General features: G+C 53.1%; 1 pseudogene; it reads right to left on the bottom strand.

The window, feature by feature from the left end:
* Positions 1-4946: 4946 nt before the first annotated feature.
* LOC132488027 (ubiquitin-conjugating enzyme E2 S-like) lies at positions 4947-5562 on the bottom strand (annotated as a pseudogene).
* Between the last annotated feature and the right edge of the window lie 288 nt (positions 5563-5850).

The following is a 5850-nucleotide window of genomic DNA, read 5'->3' as shown; positions in this document are numbered from 1 at the left end:
CCATAACCTCCCTATTTTAAAGTCAGCTAATTAGCAACCTTAACTCCATCTGCTACCTTTACTCCTTGTTGCCATATAACCCACCATTTTCACAGGTTCTGGGGATGAAGACATGAACATCTCTGGGAGGTGGAAGAATTTATTCTGCCTCTAGTCAAAATGTAAATAAATAGAGCTTTGTTTTCCTCCCATAATAATATGTCTGGAAGTGGAAGTTGAGGCTTGGGGGCATTGCTCTATGACTCAGGCTCTTTATAGCCTTCCATATGTTGGCTTTGGTTCTTAAGCTCGCCACCTCATGCTCACAAAACAGCTGCCTCAACCCCCAACATTATATCTTCATACCACTATGCCAAGCAGGAAGGAAGAGAACAGGCAGAAAGGCCTTCGCCTTTCATCCAAGGCAACAAACCTTTCCTGCAGCTTTCCACAAACTCCTTTTTGCATGTACTGATGGGACCCGAGTTACATGGCCATTTCTAGCTGCAAAAGACACTGGGAAAGTATGTGACTTTGTACCCTGTGTGGAGAGAGGCAGGTGAAACAGAGGGGGCTTTGAAATGGCTTTGGGTATCCGTGCTGTGATGTCTGCCACACAAGTTCACACACAGCTTTGCATGGCAGAGCTGGCACTGGGCGGGGTCCAGCAGGGGGCTCGAGGCCACTACTCTTTTTCATGATCCTGTCTTAACAGCAGATTGTCTGCACAAATCAGGGAAGCCTTGAGGTAGGAGTGTGACTCTCACTGTTGTTTGAACTCGGTCAGTTCTTCATCAGTGAAGCAGAGTTGCTCTGAGGATGAATGAGATAAGCTGTGTAGATTTGTTAGGTAGCAGAGCAAGTTACTTTTACCCAGAAATCACAGCCTGGGTGGGGGGGGGGGCCAGAGGAGCTGCAGGGGGAAGACAGGAGACCCAACCCTGGGGCCCCAGCCCACCCATCACAGAATGTGCAGCCCTCCATTTCCAAAATGCTGTCTCCACCCCTTGCAAGTTCTTTATTGGCACTATCGATTATTCTTGTTAATTAATTAGTGTTTGCTGAGTGCAGGAGAGAGACCCATTGGGCCAAAACCTCTTTCAAGCTGCCAGGGGACCCAGAGCAGGGCAGGAGAGATTTCAGCAGGAACAGGAAGGCAAAGGCCCTTGGAGGAAAATCAAAGTCCCCTTCATTCCAGGCTCTCTCCTCCCAAGCACCGTGAAGGGAGCTGGGGACCCCAGGCCTGCTGGTGACAGTGACTAACTGCGGGGCAAGCCTGGGGGAGGGGGCCAGGCCAGCTCCATTATGTTTATGGCCCTGGCTTGGCGGGGGGGGGGGGGGGGGGGCTCCCGGGTGAGCTCAGGGGGTGGCTGTGTGCCAGGTGGGGGGCTGGGGGAAGCAGCACCCATGGGGTTGGGTGGGGAGTGCGGGGAGGGAAGGAGGGAGGAGCCAGGTGGGGAAGGAGGGGAGCAGCACAGCGTGTTATAAGACACTAAACCCTGGTTGAAACATTGTTTCTTTTATTTTAAAGAAAGAATTAAGGGATGTTGCTTAAGAAAAACAGAGAGGGGGAACTGAAAAAGAGGCGAAGACAGAGCAATAGACAGAAAGACAAGGAAGGACAGGAGGGAACAGGAGAGGGGACCAGGAATTAACGAGGCTGGGCACCAGATACGGGCGGGAGGTAGGGGGCTGCTCCTCGGAGGTGGGGAACCTCGCTCAGGTCTCAAAGAATGGCTTTGAATTTGGCATCTCTGACCCCAAAGGCCAAGCTTTTCACCAGGCCACAGGCTGTGGAGGTGGAGGGGGAGAGGGAGGCTCTGGGGACGAAGGGGCCCAGGTGTAAATCACCTGGTGGGGGAGGAGCTTGGTAGCCCCACAGTGGCCCTCGGGATCACCCTGATCAAATGCCCTCGGCGTGTTCTCTCTGATCTGTGGTGACAGCTGCCGTCCCTGGTGGAGCTGGGCTGCCTCCCCTGCGTCCTTGAGGTATGGCCTTGCCTGGAGGTTAAGGGCTGTGACTCTAGAGCCAGACGGCTTGGATCCAAATCCTGGCTCTGCCATTTGAGAAAACTACTTAAATCCTTATGCCTCAGTTTCCTCTTATGGAAAATAAGGGCAATAATAGTTTCCATCTAATAGGGTTGTTAGGGGTGTTCAGTGATGTATGTAGTGTGCTCAGAACCAGCATCAAATAAGTACTCAACAAGTTTAGCTGTCGTTAGATACTTCTTTACTAACAAAATCCTTATGTTGTTGAGGATGGCAATGTGCCCAGCTAAAAAACTACATTTCCCAGCTTCCCTCACAGTTAGGATACCCCATGAGACGTTAGAGGAGGTCATTGTGTGGGTCTTCCAGGAAATCTCTTTAAAAGGGACTGACTCTTCTGGCAAGCACATCCTTTCCCCCCTTCTTCATGCCAGGAAGGTGGGTATGATGACCTGAGCTGCAGCAGCCATTCTGCAGCCCTGAGGTCCCCTTGAGATAGAAGCCATGCACTAAGGGTGGTGGAGCAGAAAGTTAAAGGAGCCAGAGACACTGACCACATCGAGCAGCTGGACCTCCTGTCTCCATAAGCCCTTTGCCTGAGAGAAAAACAAACCCTTAACTTGTTTAAACTACTGTAGCTTCAGGTTTCTGTTAATTGCTGCCCCAAAAATCCAAGCTGATACAGATTGAAAAGTTAAATAGATTCTAGAAGAGTTAGAGAAATTTAAACTGATAAATCCAAAATGGGTGATTTGTGGAAAGTGGGTGTGGTTGGGGACATGTCTGGGAGATTTCAAATAACCTCAGAGGTCCCATGACCTGTCCCTTGGACTAGAGTATCTGTGAGTCCAAGTCAGGGAGTGATTGTCTTATTATTGTCTTCACCAAAGCAGTGAGAAAAAAAGGTTTTCTAGAAACCAGTGCAGAGCACAAGCTCCTAGACATCAACATCCCATTGTGAGGAAGGGAGGGAAGCCCCCAGAAGACCACCAGAAACAGGACTGTTTAGCAACCTGAGGTCATATGGGCAGCTACTGATGTTACCTATCTGCATGGCTCACTTCATGCTTCTGAGGATGACACACACTCTAAGCCTTAGAAAGTCTCAAAAGGCCACTGCTGTGTTGGGATGAGGTGAAGGAGGGCCCTAGGATAATTCTCATCTCTAAACCTCTGCAGTTCTCCTATGGGTCCGTGTCCAGCGGATGTTCCATGCCTGGAATGTCTCATGAGCCTTGGGACACAGTGTGTACCATATCGCAGGTGCAGCCCCAGGTGAGATCGGGGGTTCTCGGCTCCTCGGGTCCTGGTCCTTGGGTTGGATGGTGGCCACTTCTTGCAGGAAATAAGGAAGGGCTATATCTTCCCAGCGGAGTAGGGGTGAGCTGCTCCCTGCACCACTTCCCCAATCTCAGCTCTTTGACATGAATGAGAAGAGAAGGCCAAGGGGCCAGGAGAGGCCCCAGAAAGGTGTTCCCCCGCTCAGACACCTGCGAGGGTGAGCTGAGGAGAAGCCGCGTGCGTTGATGTGTTTGTTTGAAAGAAGGACACCAGATTAGAAAGACGGTAGCACTGAGTTTCCCCGTTGGGGCCTGAGGCCACGGGGCAAGGAGAGGCCAGCACTGGGTGGAGGGCAGCAGTGAAGACCTCCGGAAGCCGGCCAGGGAGGCTCCGGGCTCCCTGTGAGTGTACGCGAAGACTTTGTGGGTCCCTGGCTTCCACGTGCCTTCTGCAGGTCTCTACACATGAGCGTGCTTTCTCATCAGTGAATTTCTTAGTTGACATGGAGTCAGGCGTGTTTGCAAATGTGGGGAAAGTATCTGATTCTCTCGTGGAATCTTGGCTTAGAAGCGGGGTGGAGCCCCAGGGCTAAGGGAGGAGGGGGAACCCCACCCCCACAGAACCGGCAGCCTCCCACACTAGGGCAAAACAGAGACGGTTCATCTCCGCAGAGAACACCAAGTAGAGATCAAAACCAAGTAGGCTCAGGATGAAGCTATAGGCCAAACTTCCTCGGAGGTACAGGATTTTCGGGGTGGAGGAGTCAATGCCTGGAAGAGCCCCCTGAAGCAACTTTCACACAGGAGAGCATTCTGAGAACTGCAGTACCAGGGTGGCTAGAGCCACATCCAGCCCATTCAAGGTTTGTCTCCTCACCAAGAAAGGCTTCCCGGGTCTCTCATTCATTCGTTTAGCCATTCACTTATTCTGTCCACAATTCCTTTGCGGGGCCGTGCACATAATAAATAGTTCACTCTAAGTCATATCTCTCGATTCCTCTGGTGCTCAGTTCTAAATTCACTGCCTCCCTTCTTTTTCTGGGGGTCTCTGATCCAGCTTGCTCTCCTGCTTGTTGAGCTGCATCCCGGAGGTGCAAGGGCAGCACAGAGCTAGCTAGAGTCAGCCCCTTTGCCTTGCTTCAAAGTCATGGATGCCACCCAGTCCTGGCCACTAAAGTATCATTGAACAAGAGGTCCATTTCTGTCATTTTGGCTCAGGGTCCCAGAATTTCTGCTACACTATTAGGATCTCCTCAAGGGTCTGAAGTTGACCCAAAGTTGTTGAGAGCCTTCATTCATCTATCACCTACTTTTTAAGTGCTTCCTGAATACCAAGCACTTCACCAGGCATACCTCGGAGACACTGGGGGTTCAGTTCTGGACCACCACGATAAAGCAAACATAGCAATAAAGTGAGTCAGATGGCTTTTTCGGTTTCCCGGTGCATATAAAAGTTATGTTTACACTATACTGTAGTTCTAGTAAGCATGCAATAGCATTATGTCTGAAAAACAATGTACATACCTTAATTTTTATTTATTTATTTATTTTTTTGCTGCTTTTCCAACTTTAGAAAAACAAATCCAGGTGCCAGTGCCCCAGTGCCCTCCTCCACCCCAGCCATAATTTAAATAACTTAGAGACAGAGCTGGGGTCAGGTGGGGAGTGGGTGGGAGAGGGAGGGAGGAGAGCCCACTACAGCCGCTGCAGCGCCCGCTTCTTGTCCGTCTTTTTCTTGCCTGCCAGCTTCTTATCATGCTCACCCGCGTGCTTCTTGGCCATGGGCCCCTCAGCCCCTCCCGGGCGCCCAGGAGCCATGGCGTCGGCGGTGGAGGCCGCAGCCCCGCTGCCCAGGGACCGGCCGGCCCCGGCCCTCCCGCCGCTGGGCCCGCCTTTGCCCCGGGGATCTCTGTGAGCAGGCATGCGCGCCGCCCGCCTCCTCCGTGAGGGCAGACGCGGGGTTAGGGTGGGTCAGCAGGCACTTGATGGTCAGCAGCACGTGCCAGATGCCCGGCTCAGCTGTCCAGCCCGTCTTGAGCACGTTGATGCATATCTCACCGGTGGCGCCCACATTTGGGTGGAAGATCTTGGTCAGGAAGTAGCCCTTGTGTGGCGAGGCAGGGAAATCCTTCCCCAGCAGGAGCTTCATGAGGAATAGGTCTCCGGCGTATGGGGTCCCCTCAGGGCCCTCGATGGTGACCTGCGGGTCAGTGAGGCCCTCCTCGTTGGGAAAGACCTTGATGCCACCAGGTGGGTCAGCTGTCAGTGTCGTCGCCTCCTTGTACACCAGGCGGATGATGCGGGCGGGGCAGGTTCACGACTGCTGCCGGCCGGGGGCGGGTCCCCCCGGCCCCCTGTCTGCGCCCTCCGGCCGCCGGCGGGGTGGGCGCCCAACCACTGCCGCTGTGGCCCTAGCGAGGCCCCGGTGGCCCTGGTCTGCTCCCCGCTCCCTCCGAGGCCCGCAGTGAACCTTGCTGTCTGCAGCTCCGCCCACCACCCGCCCACTGCTGCCCGGCCCGCACTAAGGTATATACCTTAATTTAAAAATACTTTATTGCTAAAATATGCTAGCCCTCCTCCGAGCCTTCAGCAAGTCGTA

This window comes from Mesoplodon densirostris, chromosome 4 (assembly GCF_025265405.1).
Source record: "Mesoplodon densirostris isolate mMesDen1 chromosome 4, mMesDen1 primary haplotype, whole genome shotgun sequence".
NCBI classification, from domain to species: Eukaryota; Metazoa; Chordata; class Mammalia; order Artiodactyla; family Ziphiidae; genus Mesoplodon; species Mesoplodon densirostris.
Note: the sequence above shows the minus strand (reverse complement) of the source record. Positions and strands in the feature narration are given on the sequence as shown.